The sequence below is a fragment of the Aethalodelphis obliquidens genome, unplaced genomic scaffold, assembly GCF_003676395.1.
Source record: "Aethalodelphis obliquidens isolate GAN/ISIS:26980383/991018 unplaced genomic scaffold, ASM367639v1 scaffold6, whole genome shotgun sequence".
Lineage (NCBI taxonomy): Eukaryota > Metazoa > Chordata > Mammalia > Artiodactyla > Delphinidae > Aethalodelphis > Aethalodelphis obliquidens.
In genome coordinates, this window is record NW_020837950.1 from 37,102,930 (window position 1) to 37,119,881 (window position 16,952).

At 44.5% G+C, this 16,952-nt stretch overlaps 1 protein-coding gene across 2 annotated transcripts in view; it reads left to right on the forward strand.

Moving 5' to 3' along the window:
• The window catches only part of HS3ST1 (heparan sulfate-glucosamine 3-sulfotransferase 1), a 30,485-nt gene that overhangs the window by 4,207 nt on the left and 9,326 nt on the right, over window positions 1–16,952 (forward strand). The window contains exon 1 of one of the 2 annotated variants that reach the window (XM_027103352.1): window positions 5,806–6,197. The exons of the other annotated variant lie outside the window; for it this stretch is intronic. The gene's annotated coding sequence lies outside the window, so the exon portion shown is untranslated. Of the gene's footprint in view, window positions 1–5,805; window positions 6,198–16,952 lie in introns of those variants that run through there. 2 annotated transcript variants of the gene reach the window in all.

Consider the following 16,952-nt stretch of genomic DNA (forward strand, 5'->3'; position numbering starts at 1 on the left):
TGTGGAGCAGAGGCTCCGGATGCGGAGCAGAGGCTCCGGATGCACGGGCTCAGCGGCCATGGCTCACGGGCCCAGACACTCTGCGGCATGGGGGATCTTCCCAGACCGGGGCATGAACCCGTGTCCCCTGCATCGGCAGGCGGACTCTTGACCACTGCGCCACCAGGGAAGCCCTGGATAAGTATTTTTGAAGTGAGTGAATGAACGATTGAACTGAATCTTCACAAACAACCCCATGCTGTACACAGGCAGATGGCATCATTTCTGTTTTAAAGATTTGGAATCTGCTGATTAGAAAAGTTAATTAATTTTCTGAGGGTACAGAGGATTCCAGATTGGAGTTCAGGTCTGTCCTCATTCCATTCCTCTGTACTGCCTGTGTTGCCCTCCCTCTCCCATCACCACTTAAAATCTCCTCCTAATCCATAGTGGACTTCTGCATTTTGGAAGGTTCCCAGCAACCAAACACCCTTCTTATTCAGGGGGTACCACCCTCCCCTCATGGAGGGACTTTTCCATGGTGGGGTGGGGCTCTTCCTCTGTGTCCACATCTCCGGGCCTTGAACTGGGGCTCAGCTGGATGATTCCACCTGAGACTTGGAATCTCGAGGGACTAACTAAGGGACAAAAGGACAATTGAGCATTTATTTATGACCGTGGGTCATGAATCAAGTGGTGTCAGCAGCAGCCTCAATGTCACAGGATGTCCCAGGGATGCCATTCCTATGTCATTATCCTGATGGTCCCTGGTGCCAGGTTGCCTCCATTCCTTTTCATTTCCAAGCCTGGCTTTTCAGCTTCTCATTAATTCCTAGAGGTAACTCATAGTCTTCAAGTAAATTCTTTCTCTGTTTGATTTAGCCAGAATTGTAACCAGCTGATGCACAGCCGTTCACAGTTTGTCTTCAGGCCTGCCTCTGGCATGAAGCATTCTCAGCTTCCTCTACCCACAGGGAATTAAGCTCATAGCTTTTTCAGGCCGTTAGAATAATATTTACTGGGCCATAGTTTGTCGGTTGTTATGTGATACCACCAGAGTTCTAGAAAAATGAATATATTATTCTTCCAAGAAATAGCGTAAACATAACGGAAATAGATCCCAGGGGACATCTTTTCTTTTCTTTCTTTCTTTTTTTTTTTTTCATGTTACATGCTTTTTGGTAACTTTCCAGCAGGGGTCGCTCACTCAAATGCCTTCAGCAGCCAGGCAAGGAATAGCCTGAGCAAAACAGGCCTGGGAACAGTCAGGGTAAGGGGGGTGGGGGGGCTGCAGCTCTGACCCAACACACAAGTTGGGACCTCAGGCCCTGTCTTGCCACATCTGTTTTTTTTTTCTTTTTTCCAAGATAGGCTGCAAGTTCACAATTTTATGTAGAATCTACTGACTTTTAAGTACCAGCCGCTAATTCAAAGCAATTCTACAGGTAGGCCTCCTCATCTATATCCCACAGGCCTCCAATTTACGGCCTCTGGGTTCTGGGAATAGAAAAGAAATTGGTTGGAATATGAGGCTAAGTAAAATCAGTTCTTGGGAGTATTGAGGCAAGGATATGTTGGGAGTGTAGTGTAGACAGTGCTCCAGTGAGTTAAATTTCATGTCTACAGAATTTGTGTTTGCGGTATTCCTTTTCCTTGTCCTGTAAGCAGTTACACCAATTGCATTTATCCCTTTAACATATGTTTATTGAGTTCCAGTCATGTACCAAGAGTTGTTCTTCTCATTGGTGACACAGTAGGGAATAAAACAGAGGGAAAGCCTTGCCCTTCTACTTGTCTTCTAGTGGAAGAGACAGGTAAAAGCAAGATGGGTAAGGACAATCTATCCTAGATTAGATCGAGATGTGCTAAGAATAAAAATAAATCAGAGGAAGTGTCAGGGTGCTGGGGTAAAACCTGCGGCAGGCGGGGCAGGAATCTCCAAGTTCAGTCTCTGACTCAGCATAACCAAAGTCAGCTTTCACTGTTGGAAATAAAAGATTTTGGGGTGTGGGAATTTGGACCCTGGATTATATTCTGGGAGTGGCTATTGTGGGTAAACCCCTAATAACAGACTGTTATCTTAATTTTAATGAAATCAACTATTGAGCCCATTCATTGAATGTCTAGCAGGTGCCAGGCACTGGATTAGGTGCTAGAATCCACTAACAGACAAAACCAATCAAGGGACAGTCCTCAAGGAAATTGTAGACCAGCATGGAAGACATGAATAAATGATAGCAAAAGAGTAGATGGCGAAAGTGAGCAAGGAGGGTGGAAAGGGTGTCATAACTATTGAGTTTTGACATTCGGAATGCTGGCATTCAGCATCTTTTTAATGGAACATCTGATATGTGTCAGGAACAGTTTAGGTCTGTGCTTCTCAACCTATTTGAATCCTGGACCCCATCATCAGTGAAAATTTTTTTAAAGCTTTTTTTACTTGGCCATGACATTTTGTGTGATTACCAAATTTCATTTTGTGTCAAGAAAACAAAGTATTTAAAAAATCTGTTCTAAGTGTGAAATGTACTTATGATTTTTGAAACTCTAGTACACCCTCTCCCCAGTCGGCCCAGCCATTGATAGTGACTGTTGTTGCCAGGGAAGTTGTGCAGAAAATTAAAGAAATAGTTCTTGTTCTTGAAGAACTGACAGTTTAGTATGGTAGTCAGATAAATTAGCAATTTTTTTTTTTTTGCATATGAGCTGAGAAATGCATCCTGTTTGAGCCTTTGCCTGTGTCATCAGGTAAGCCTGTCCTTGAGAACACCTTCTTTACAATCACCCTATTTATTTCTTTCATTGCAGTACTCGCTCCCACAGCATGGTTTTGTAGCCATAATGTTTATCTGGAGTCCTCTCATTACTTCATTGGTTCACTTGCTCACTATCTCTCACGCCCCCATCAGAATATGCACCCTGTGTGAGCAGGCATCTGGAGGTACAGGCTTGTTTCTCCCACCAGCTTCCAGAACAGTGTGTCTGGTTCCAAGTAGTTGCTCAGAAAAGAAACAAGAGGCAACCTTTCTGCCTGGGGGAATTAGGAAAGGCTTCATGGGGGAAAGAGAAAGGCTTGCAGAGAAAAGCCAAAGAACGATGATGATACAAGATAATCAAAATATGGCCCCAAGCCCTAGGTGCGATCTCATTTGTCGGTTTTAGGGATTCCTAGTGTGGTCAGCCCAGGTGAAGAGCTGACATGCTAAATACAAACCCTTCCCTGATTAGATCCTGGCAGCTCCAAAGCACTCTGGCATGAAAAGAATGAAAATGATTTAAAAAGACTGAAAAAAATGGAAAAAGAGAGAAAAGAGTGAAAATGATAATTCTTTACTTCCATCTAGTACGTTAATACCCACTGTCTCCTTTTTCTTCTGTACCCAGTACTTCAAGGCAGACAGGGAGCTCTTAGCATCTTCATTTTGTATTTAAGGAAACCAAGGTCCAGGAGTGAAGCGACTTTTCTTAGATCCTCAGAACGAAGGCGGCAGACCCTGGATCCAGGGCTGTGCTTCTCCGCCTGCAGTGAGCAGATCGCTCAAGGTGGAGACTGGTTAAATCCCTGGAGGACTGAGTTTTCTATAAGCGAAGAAATATATTTAGATTTCAAACATTCACGTCTCCTTTGATTCGTTAAGAACTTCCATTTCAGCACTTTCTGAGATGTGTTTTGTGTCTTGTTGAATTTCCCCTAGAATTCTGCAGATTAGGTACACCCTGCAATAGGGTTGCTTTATGTAAATGTCTTCACTCTTTAGTTTAGGAGAGTAAATCAGAGTCCTGCATCAGCAGTTAAAATACAGTGGGAGAAAGGTGATTGCAGATGCAGCTGAAATGAAAAGGCATGCTCTTTTAGCTGTGCTCAGAAAACTACATACTCAAGTGGCATGGAGTGAAAGCAGGCTGGCACTGTCTCTGGAAAACTCACTTGCACTTGATGTAAATTACGTCTTCAACCAGATTTTTCCCAGTGTCCCGGACAGGAAGGACAGAAAAGGTGTCAATTACAGATTTCTGGGATTAGATTTCGGAGTTATTCTTGAGGTGGAAACAGCATGGCTTTTGAAGTCATGTCTGTTGGCATTTCTGATTCCCCTCCTTACTGATTGTATCACCCTGAGAAAAAGACAGTTTTTCTGGGTCTCAGATTTTTCAACATTCTAATGAGGATTAAAAGAGATTGCCCATATCAAATGCCTAGTGTAATGCTCAAGAAAACTTATATTCATCTTGTGCAGAGTTGCCCGATTTAACAAATAAAAATACAGGACACCCAGTTAAATTTTAATTTCAGATAAATAGCATATACTGTTTTAGTATAGGTATATCCCAGATACTCAATATTAAGACATGATTGATTGTTTTTTCTGAAATTTAAATTTAACCGGAAGTCCTATATTTTATTAAGCATCTCTATTCTTGCAGTGACAGTTCTGGATAATGCCTTTGGTGAAAGTTCCAGAGCTGTAGACAGTTACAGAGGGGGGAATACAGTAATTTGGAGGTGAAATGACTTAGCCAGAGTTCCAAGGAGAGCAGGAAGGGCTGTTTTCTATGATGAAGGGCTGTTTTCTCTGATGAGCTTAGCAACAGATTAAACCAAGGCAAGCTTACTTGTTTGCTAAAAGAAGCAGAAGAATTGTGGACAAGTCAGATCTCTGAGTGCATTTAATAAGTTAGTCAGATATCTCCCATGCGTGCACCAGATTATTCCCAATACCCTTTGGGAAGAAGGTATTTTAATCCCGTGAGGCTACCAGGGGAGCATTCAGTCCGCTAACGCAGCACATGATTCAACAATATTGCTCCGAGCTCATTTACCGCACAGGGCTGGAGCTGGAACTACGAGGCACACACAAGGGTTCCACTGAGTACACTGAAGGAATACTTTGTGCTTTGAAAACTCACACCTGCAATGTCTCCCTCGTCTGATGAATCCAAAGCTCATAAAATAGTGAGAGGGCCTTTCAGACCCGCTCCTCCCAAGTAGATGAACTCAGGTTATGAATTGAGTCTGAGATCTCCCCAGGACTGCTAGAATATGTTGTTCTGAGGATGGCCATGAAAATGTGTTTCCATTTCAAGTAATAACCTGCTGGGGAATTCAATAAGCAAGACTTTGGCTGCCGGTAGACTTTTCCCAAGCAGAATTTAATGCTTTCTTCTATAGTGAGATACTGCTCATGCCAAAATAATCAGTTTCTGTTGCAGCTTATATTACTAACTCCTCATTTAACCTGAGCTGCTTACTAGCATTATGTTTATATGGAATATGGACCAGAAAGAAGGCAAAGCGGCATGGTGGTGAGGATGCAGCCTTAATCAGCCAGAGAGATCTGGTTAGATCTACTTTGCTACTTCTCAGCCATGAAGTAGGAGGTGTTACTTCCCCTCCCTAAGCCTCAGTCTCCACATCTTCAAATTGGGCACAATTAAAATTATAGCAGAGGATTGCTTAGTGCGCATTAAACCAAATAAGTAGTGTCAAACATTTACATGGTGCCTGGCTCATAGTCATCTTTTTAAAAAATGTTATTAATAAGACGACAAAAGAAAGCAGTGTAGACCTTGAGATTGCAAACTCAATGTCATGTCACAGAGACCATGGACTGAATCTCATGCATCATACTCATGGGAAACTCTCTGAGTCTTTTGCCCTTTGTTTCTTTAGTCTTTATTTATATAATCCGTACAGATCTTATTATTTCATTTTCTGGGCCAATAGCTTAGAAGCAGTAATGTAGAAAAGGTTTTACTGTTAGGGGAAGAAACAAAGTACAGAGAGTGAAAGGGAGGGAGGAAGAACCTGGGGAAGAGGGAGGGAAGAGAAGAGAAGGGAGAGAAGCAGGGCAGAAAAGGAATGTAAGAAGACAGAGGATTTGAAGCCCAGGGAAGTGCAGTGACATCTTGTAACAATAAGTCCCTGGTTAAATCCCATCCCGATGCAGTCATTTAAGTAAATGCCACTCCCTCTCCCTCTCCCAAGGCTTCTCAGGACCCCAGCTTAATACTTATGACCTTGAGGGAAGGACTGCAAGAACTGTAATAGTGAAACTGGAAAGAGTGTGGAACGTGATGGAAATAGAGAAACTGGAACCTTTCCCCTGCTCTGTAACAGCATAAAGTCCTAGATGACAACTGAACACAAGGGAACCCAGTGACATTGTGTGGAGGACACAGCCACCGTGCCCATCTTGGTCCTCCTCTTGCTGCGAGAGGTGGGTCTGTTATTTTGGGTTTAGTTTTACATTTCCCTTCATTAAACAGGGACTCTTATTAGAGAGAGTTTCAGTGTGGCATCTCTCCTGCCCCTATTTCTCCCTGTGAAATGGTTCCCTCCCTTCTGATCTTTAAGCACTTTCCACACCACACATCAGAGGAACTGACCTTTTCTGGGGGGACAGGTCGGTCCTCCTCAGTTGTTCAGCAAGCTGGGAGCATCCTCAGGGCCAGAGCACTTTGGAGGTCACGAAAAAGAACTGCCCCTGCTCCAAAACGTAGTGTATTATCTGAGGTGTTTGACATTGGGAAAAATGTTTTTGTTTTTCCCAACCTTGGTTGCCTTGTTAAATGGAATTACACTTCATGGACCTTTTGCTGCTAGAATCACATTTAATAACATATGTGAAACATTGATTTGAGAGTCTGGACCAAGGAAGTGTGTATAATGCCGCACTTAGTAGTGATCATTAGCTTTCCTTGCTGGTAAGCCTGATTTTGTGTGAAAAGCAGATCAAGAATGTTATTAAGACTCTAGCTGTGTATTGCCTTCCAGGTCACCTCCCACTTCCGCTGATCTCTGTCTAGGTGGTGAGAAGCCCATGGTGGCCCCAGCAGCCTCCCTCATCCCTTTGCTCTAACATAGGAAGGGAGCAAGTTTGGGGAACTCTTTTAATTGGGGAAGGAAACCTTTCTCAAAAGCCTGCAGAAGATTCCCCGGTAGGTCCCATTAGCCAAAAATTTGCCCACAGGCTAGAATTACAGAAGGAGAAACTAAGGCACAGACATTTGAAACTGTGGAAGAGGCCAATTAATCGAATATGGTCATCCCGAATTGATCCCTCTTGCCTTTGAGCAACTGTTACATTTATATTTGTATCTTGCAATGGGCAATGGACCCTGCTCTGCTTCATAACATCTTTTATTTCTGTCTTCAGCTGAAATACAAATCTTGTATTCTCCTGGTTATGCTTTTCTTTCCCTCCCCAGCTCCATAACTTTTACAACCATTTGCATCTGCAGTATTTCTCTATGTTATTTCTCCAGCCCTGACCCGAACAATCTTTGCAAAACACAACTATAATCAGGTCCCTGCCCTGTCCCTTGATGAATAATGTCCCATGGATCCCCGTGATTTACAGTATTAGTGTTTGAGTGCAGGACACTTAAACATAGATGAGATCTCGGCTCAGCCATGTTGCTACATCACAATATCCCTCTGGGCAAGGTCATCGTCTCTCTAAACCTCACATATTCTGTGATTTTTAATTATGGATTTTTTCATACACTTATTTAATGCTTAATCTGTTCCAGTAGATTAAATCATAGGAGGATGGAGGCTACAACCCTGGAACAATTCTGAACCAATGCCTGGTAGGCAGTTGGCACCCAGGAAATAACTGTTGACTAAAAAAACCTAAGAACCCAATATATTCTGTTTTTAATTCTGATTTGTCAGGATTAAATGTGGTGGTGCATAGGGAACATTTAATGCCCAGAGTGGGTGCTCAAAACCTAGTTTTTCTTTTGCTGTTTTGTTTTTTTTTTTAAATATAATTATAAGTAATGATGCAATTCAAATCCTGCAGCATGGCATTCACATTCTAATCTTTCAAGCCTCGTCCCTCACCGTCCTCTGTTCTGACACACACCTTGTGTTCTGACCACAGGACTGCCCATTGTTTCCCCAGATAAATCAGGAATGTGGACATTCCACCCTTTGCCCATGCTGTTCCCTCTGACAGCCTCCCCCCCTTTTTTAAAAATTAATTAATTTATTTATTTATTTTTGGCTGTGTTGGGTCTTCGTTGCTGCGCACGTTGCTGCTGCTTTCTGGGCTTTCTCTAGTTGTGGCGAGCGGGGGCTACTCTTGGTTGCGGTGCACGGGCTTCTCTTTGCGGTGGCTTCTCTTGTTGTGGAGCATGATCTCTAGGCACGTGGGCTTTAGTAGTTGTGGCACATGTGCTCAGTAGTTGTGGCTTGCGGGCTCTAGAGCGCAGGCTCAGTAGTAGTGGCACATGGGCTTAGTTGCTCCGTGGCATGTGGGATCTTCCCGGACCGGGGCTCGAACCCATGTCCCCTGCATTGGCAGGCGGATTCTTAACCACCGTGCCAGCAGGGAAGCCCTTCCCCCTGTTTGATTAGCTCCAGACTGTCCTTCCCTTAGGTCTGTCCTGGATGCTCTCCAACCACCACACCCCCCCAGCTCCATCCATAATAAATAACGTGCATGTGGCAGTTGCATGTGGCAGCTCTGCGGCTCTCTCTCTTCCAGGCACAGAGTAGGGTTGCATTTTTCCTATTGAAGATTAGATGGCCTTGTGACTTGCTGTGGGCAGTGAAAGCAAGAGGAAGTGAAGTGTCACTTCCTGGAGCTTGAAGGGCCAGCTGAGGTTCTGTGCATTTTCTCCCCACTCTGGCGTGATGGCCTGCACTGTCTTTCTAGGTCTCTGAGAGCCTCAAGGCAGAGTCCTGCCACCGACCTGAGTGGGACAAGCTGCCGAGGGAGGAGGCACTGAGATGTGGGGTCGATTCTCAGTTCTCCTGGCTCCTTCTGGCGCCGTGACGTTGCTGTGATTGCTGTGGGCTTCACCGCATCCCTCAGGAAACAGCTGCCCCCAGAGAGCAGGATAAACCACTGCTCTTAGAGCTTTGCACCCGCTCCCACCTGCTCCCTGATCTCAGTGCAGGATTGCTCAACAGAATCTACCACTGGGAAGTGAAAGTACCGTTATCGTAAACAGAAACATCAGTCTTTGAGAGAAGCCTGATGTTTTAGTTCAGATTTTTTGAGCTCACGTGGGCAGCTGTCCTTAGTGACCCACCAAGGAATGAAAGTGACCCCAGAAAATGTCCTCTGGGTAAAGTCAGTGCCACCGGCTCTCTGTCCTTTCCCGAGCCCTCTCACTGCAGGCAGCCCTGTGTGCATAAGCCTTCCCCTAGCCTGGGAGGCCCCTGTCCCAGGGAAGGCTCTACACTGTTTACTCTTGAAAGTGGAGCCGGCCTTGGCCTTGCTCTGATCCCAGCCACGCTTCCTCCATCACACAAATTCCAGCAGATGCAGCAGAAGGGCTCGGGGTTGGCATGGAGCCATTAGCGAGGATTCTGATTACACAAGCCACCGGGCCCTGCTGATTTAAACAATCGCGTGTGTTCAGAATTGCCTTCACCTGCCGCCTTTTCTTACTTAAATAGTTCTTTACGGTCCTCTGCAAAGATGGTTCAAAGGGTAATTATCTCATAATTGTTGTCCTTTAAAAACATTAGATTGAGCCACTTGGTGCTTTTCATTCTGCTGTTTTCTTTGCCATCTATCTCTCTCTGCATAGCTCTCAATACTCAAAATTTTCCACTTTTTCTGAAGAATGCTTTTCCTTGTCAATTTTTGGAATGTTGCAATTCCTTTCTTACGACAATTATTTAGCAGCCTAGTTGTTATAAAAATCTGAATTTTAATTGCTATTATTGTCCTTTTATTTTTCTCTTCAAGCTAATTCATCATACGACTGTTGATTGAACTAATTTTATTGAACTCCTATGTATTGAGGGTCTAACCCTGTGTCAGGTGGACTGAGATATTTTTCTGCAATATCTCATTTAATTCTTACAGCCACTCAACATGGTAGGAAGCATACCCTATCTTTGGATGGGAAATAGTAAGACCCAGGGAGGCATGTAGTTTTTCCGTGATCAAATAACTAAGCCAGGATTTAAACTCCGGCAGATATCAACTCACTTGCTTTGATCTTCCCACACCGTTCTATTTATTTCTCTATTTTTCTGTTTATATACTTTACCCTGGATGTCAGTTAAAAGCGTTGAGCTTGGTTTTTGTCCTCATCAGACCTCTGAATGTTTCTTAGGTATTTTTTCATGAAGCATGTCACAAACTTCCTCTTCCTGGCCTCCTTTAAGTTGCTAAAATTGTGTCTACCACAGAGCTTCTTCCATCTCATTGAGCTGTAAGTATATATTTCCACATCCATCTTTCCCCTTCCACAGTGGTCTCCTGGAGGCTGAGGGGGGACCTGTCTCCTTCCTGTATCCCTGGCCAATGCCGGGAAGGGACCTGCCCTCAGGAGACCTGGTGTCTGTGTCCTGAGCAAATCACATAGACTCCTGGGTGGTGTCTGAGGGAAGAAGGAGAGTAATATATGCAAGAAGAAATCTTCTTGAAATCTAATTTAGTGACTCACACTAAATGTCTTTCTTCCTATGACTCTAAACATTTGAAGGAGACTTGTGGAAAGCCAAACTATGAATTTCAGCACAATCTTCAAAACCTCATTTAATTTGAACCCTTGTGCTTTGGCCAAGCCCCTCCTTTTCCCTGGCCTGTTGGACACCAATGCTAGTTTGAGTTTGGTCCTAATCTGGGGTACAAAGCCAGGCCTGCACGTTCCTACCAGCTGATGGGGGAATGAAGGTAGTTGTGAAAGTGGGAAAGCAAAATGTGGCTCAATGATCAAGGGGGACACAGTCATATTTTTTCTTTGAGAACTTTGGAAACTCATTGTCATGGAAGCATCACATGGGCAGGAGCTCAAGACACGTGTTAGCTTCATTAGTGCATTGATGGCCTTGAGAGGGTGTGAAAGTTGCAGGAAGTCTTGAAAACTTAGTTCATCATTGGAGCTATCTCTCTCTCTCTCTCTCTCTCTCTCTCTCTCTCTCTCTCACACACACACACACACACAATTTTATATAGCAAATTCCTTTCAGAAGGAACTGGAATGGAGAATCCCGTGGATGAGCCCTACTGAAGTTCCATCAAATCTAATCAACACCAAAAAACAAAGAGCAATGTAGAAAATCACATGTAGACTCCCTCTTCCAATGCCTTTGCTTTTTCCTTCTTGTTCACTAAGAATTGGAGAAATACAGTTATTGGGACATGATAACTCATTCCCACGCCATTTTCCATCTTTGATTTTGAAACACAAAACAAGCTATTTCTAAATGTAACTCTGTTACAATTCTTCTCGTCTCTTGACACATTAATAAGACCAAAACAATTTGATGTGTGATGTATGTCTACCCATTATTCTGTTGTCTATGAATCTTTCTGCTAATAAGCAGCATATCTGTAGCCATCTCTCAGCCCTAACCTTAGTGCAGTCATCACATATTTTGCCCCGTCTCCCTCCATTTGCCTCCCAGTACACCCTACACCCCTGCGTGTACCTGAGTCATTTGAGGGAAGGAACAGGATGCAAGCTGTATCTCCAATTCCCCAGTGCCTGATACACAGCTAGTCTATTTAGGGCTTGTCTGAATTGTGGCTACGCTGAGCAGGCTGATAATTGGGTTTTTGCACGTCCTACTATTCTTCAAAGGTTGCATCTTCATTTATTTAGGGAGAGACTGAGTGTTATGTGTGGTCAGAAAAAAGAAAATGGACGCCTGTGGCAGCCCTCAGCCCTTTTCTGTTGTCTTAGGCAATTTTGCTCACTCCCAAACTTACATCCCTCTCTTACACAAGCAAAAGCCCTAGAGTCCACTGCTTCTAGCCAGCCTAGAAGGTCCTGAAGCTGACCCTTTGGAGTTGGGTGTGGGGAAGGCTTATCTCAGCACACACAACCCCTCAGCCCCTACCCCAGCCTGAAGGGCTTGGTTTAAATGTATATCTTCTTATCACTGAGAAGCCTTTTATATAATGCTATTTTTCTGCATCTTGTTTTGTTCTAGTGGTGACTAAGCATCCTTTGGAGATGGTTCTCTAATCTAGCTGATCCACCTCTTAATCAGGTGCTACGTTCAATTAATATTTGTTGAATGAATGCTGGATACGATCTGAATAGAACCAGAGCAGCAGGTAGTTTGGGAGACCCTACCCAAGGGGACAGTCTTTCCTGCTAGAAGCTGTATTATTTTCCCTTATATCAAAGGACTTTGGCAGTGTAGAAATTCAAGACATGTTGCTACCTTTAACCCATGAAATGTTAGACTGATGCCAAGTGACAAAGCTTTATGATTTATTTTTAACAGTAATTGTTTTGTTTGGAATTTTGGATAATAGTATCTTGCTTTGATAGTCAAGAATGTTTCTTAATTCTCTAAAGCCTTTGCGTTGTAGATAGATATAAGAGGGCGGATGTTCTTAGCATTTGTGGTCCGATTGCTTCCTTTTGTAAAAGAGGCTTAGAGTATTTCTTTGTCTTGGCCAAGGTCACACAGAAGTCAGGACAGAACTTGGGACTAGACCCCAGCTCCTGACCCCAGCTAGCACCATGCTCACTCTTGTGCACTGGTCCTTTCAAGCAAAGGTGACTTTGTGGAGATGCATTTTATGTGCCTGAAATGATCGGTGTTAGCAATATTGACTACCTGAATAAGACCTTTATCAGCCACTACAGTGGAAAACAGAGTCCTGCCAGGGCTGATGATGACATTTGATGAGGGTTTTCTATATGCCAGGCCCTCTTCTTAGCACTCATGTAGTAAATATCTCCTTTAAGCCTCATGACAATCCTACAAAATTAATACTGTAACCATCCCTACATTTCAGGTAAAAAACAAACGAAGCACACAGAGAACACATAACTTGCTCTTGGTCACACAGAGGGAGTAAGGGATGGAGATGGGATTCAAACCCACACTCTTAACCACCAGCCTGCCCCCTCTGAGCTCTTGTAATTCATCTTAGGATTCCTGAATGTCTCCCTCAGATGCCAGATCGTTTCAAATACGTTATTTAAGTAATAGTAAATTGAAAATATTTTAAAAGAAGAAACCATAAATCACTCTGCAGCAACATTCAGAAAGAATAAATGACCAGGCTGATGATGATTGAACTTATTGTAGAGTGTTATATTTAATCTGAAGATACTGAAATTATAACAAGAGATAACAAGAGATCACAGGGAAGCTTGTGTCAAGTGCAAGATCTTTTCGATAGATTAAATGGCATTTAAAGATTTCAAGATGACTGAGATAATAAGGTAGGTGTTTCCTGTTTAAAGTAAATTCATTATAGATAAGTTCAAGCTCAAATCAGAGGCACATGAGACACTAATTCATTTTTTAAAACCTGAAGCTTAAGAATAAAGGAATATTTAACTTGAATAGTGGTTTTAAAAAATTTTTAAGTAAGGGATGAACAGAAATCACAACCCTATGTGTATGTGGGAGGGATGGAGGAAAAAGCCATGCACCACCATTGCTGTATTCAGTGCTGTTACAGGAACAGCAGCAATTTAATTCAAAAAATGAAAGAAAAACTACAGACAATGTAAAATCAAAACCAGCCATGGTACCATGCTTTAATTCTGTCCATGCCTGTTTCCCCCTCAGCGACTTGCAGGCAGGGATGTCAGTCGTCACTGCAACCCCAGTGTGTTTCAAGGTCAGTACTAAGCTGTCACTTAAATGTCTGCCTTTAAATGATCATGTTTAAACCAAGAACATGCATATCCAAAGCAAAGACAAAATCAAGCTCTTGGACCAAAAGTGAGCAGTAGTTTCCAAGATTTTCCATTAACTTGCCCCATCTTGGAGTCTGTGAGTGGCATTGCTGGGATTCAAGCTCAGCACCTTTTGCTTTGTTCCATTGCCATGGCTCTTTTCCCTCCACTGTGTTTCCGAATCTCAAGTCGTGGCCCCTGCCGGCTCCTGCAGCCTCATATCTGTCACCCTCCCCCATAGACTGTACCTCCACAGCCAACCCCAGCACAGGCCAAGTCCCCGCAACCTGCCCTGCCCTGCCCTGATTCTGCTACAAACTCCATTTGGAATGATTGTCCCTGGGGGACTGCCTGCTGAGCAGACCCCAAGCCTCCTCCCGGGTTATACCCGGCCATTGATCACCTTTTGGTAGAATGGCACCAGGCCCTCCCTGGTCTTCTACCTGTGTGGCCTCTCTCCCCTGGGCTCTGATGCAACTGTACCTGATCCCTGCCCACACTGAACACGGTAATAGGTCTCCTTCCACCTGTATCTTCTACTTTACAGGGTGCTCTGAGGACGGTGACTGGGTTATTTCTGTGTCCCCGGGAACTCAGTACAATCTTAGCAACATCATAGGTGCCTTGTAAAAGTTTGGGGGGAGGGGCACCTGTGAGCAAAGTATAGACCTGAGGCATCAGTCTTTGCAGACTTGCTTTCTAATCTTTTCTTTTTTTCATCTTCACCTGTCTTGGCAACTGATAGCCATTTGTTACATTCATAACTAATAATAATCATGAGTTTTCACATAAATATCCATAGTTCAATCTTGAAAACTCCAAAGATCAGCCCACACGGGTCTCTTGTCTCCAACCACATCTGCCAGAGTTGGCAGCAGCTGGCTCCCTAGACAGACCACGTACACACGTGGCTGCCTGCTGCAGTCCCCACTGGCCAGCAGCCTTCCTAGGTGGATGTCACTTGCCTGATCCAGGAGACTGCTGTGTGCTACCCCTGGGAAAACTTACACGGTGGAAGCAGTCCCGAGCAGACTCTTTTTCTTTACTATTTCTTCTAAGGGCTATGTATGAGTCTGCTCAGGTAGCTGGAACAAAATGCCATAAACCGGGTGGCTTAAACAACAACAAAAATGTATTTTTCCCAGCTGTCCAGTCTGGGCAGTCCAAGACCAAGATGCCAACAGATTCAGCTCCTGGTGAGAGCTCTGTCCTGGATGCAGATGGTTGCTGTCTCCTAGTGTGCTCAAGTGGCAGACAGAGTACCAATCTCTCTTCCTCTTTTCATAAGGACACTCATCCCACTGTGGGTCTTATCCTCAGGACTCCATCTAAATTTAATTACCTCCCAAAGGCCCCATCTCCAAATATCCACCACACTGGGGATAAGGGCTTCAACCTCTGAATTTTGGGGGGAAACAAAATTCTCTCTGTACAGTCTGGCTCAAGAAATGAGACAAATCCGCCCTCTACCTTTGCCCACCCAGGGGAAGAATTTACTTTGGCTTGTATATATGTATTTTCAGCTGCAAAAGGATTCTAATGTTCCCTGTCCCAACATAAAAGAAACACAGATTCCCATGTGTTTGGGCCCTGGTGGCATGGGAATCAGAACACCTTGCTTTCTGATTCATTTCAGCCCCTACACACTTGACCTTGGGATTCCCGTTCTGTGCCCACCTGTTTCCTCATCAACAGGGATACGGACAGGACAAGATGACAGCACAGGGTTCTTTGGCCTCTGATGCTCTGTGTGTCTTTCCTTGCCATTTCTGGGGAAATGTATGGTTTTCATAGGTGCTGGCCATCTGTGGGGTGATGATGACCGTCCACCTCAGCCAGGGAGGCTCCCACAGTCAGATGGTACCTGTTGGGAGGTTGGGTCACAGCTGGAGCAGGGATCGAGCCATGCATATCCAAGTGCACTGAGGCAGCCCAGCTCCTGTCTCCTGTCTGCTAGCACGGCCCTCTTTTCCACTCAGCCGCACTGAGTAATAAGAGAGGCCCTGTCCGCCCTCCTGTCACAGAACTCTGCCTGTGCCAGTGTGTTTCTGCTTCTAATGAAGGATTTATTTAGGTCACTGCTGCCTTCTGTGCACAGCACCGCAGATTAAACATGTTGAGGAGAAGTAGCCCCTCCTCAGCCCTCCTGGGGGCCTCCCCACTGCACACATATGGCTGCCCATCACTCAGGCAGGGGGGACCCTCTGTGTGCCCCCTCCCCAGATAGAGAGCCTGGATTGCTTCTGTGTGTCACTGTCCTTTCTTCTGCAAGCCTCTGTCTGGTTGAGTCACTGCAGTACTTTGGATCATGAACAAATGCGTTTGACTAATTATCATCCTTGATTCCCATTTATACCACACAGCCTTCTTTTTTAGGGACAGAAATAGCTACCACGATTGAAGGGCTTGCCTTGGGCCAGGCAATATGGCAACTTCGTAAGCACCACACAGACTGTTCTATTTAATCCTCAAAATCGGTATATATTGGGCCAAGGCATTCAATCTAAGGCTCTGAGATTTCAATCCTGTCTTGTGGATTTTAAGTTATACAGCTGAGGTTTGAGCCTGGGTTTTTGGCTCTAATCCTCTGAATTCCAACATCTCCCCTCTGCCCGCCTCCACAGATAACACCACCTCTGTGACGGGACTGATCCCTCTCTATTTTGTCTACTGCAGGTGGTTCCAAACCTGGATTTAAAAACAAACTGCCCCAACAATCATAAGAAACAAAAACCAAAGGCACATTAGCCTTCACAGCCCAAGGCCAAGGGCATCAGGATCTGAATGTGAATGAACACAGTTGTTCCAAGCTCACTGAGTTCTTGCCATTCCGAGGGCTATGGGTGGGCAGACCGGTTCTCCTGGGAGCTTATTGAAACACAGACTCCCAGGCCTCTCCCCAGAACTCTTGGATCAGAATCTGCATTTTGAACTACCTCTCTAGCGGATCGGTGTGCACGTATAAGTTTTCAAAGCACTGTTGCTGGTGATTGTCATGGGGCAGACAGAGCTCCTGGGGGGATGCTTTAGTCACCTCCCACTTGCAACTCCTTTCTAGATGCTTCAACCCTAATCTCTCACTAATTTGGAAAACAACTTTGCATGGGTTGACTGCAGACTACCTATGGGACAGTTTTCCTTTATCATCCTCATAGTATCATGGAATTCTCAGAAGCTCGGCAAAACACTGTGACTGAAATCTTCTGGCCCTAAAGCCTTGCCCCACCATGCTGCCCTCCCTGGTTGGCCCAGGTCCCTCCTTCCTTCAATCCTGAAGAATTACATTCATTATGCAGGCAACCTTATGTATATATGGAACCTCCCAGCCGTGCCATGGAAGCAACAGAGCA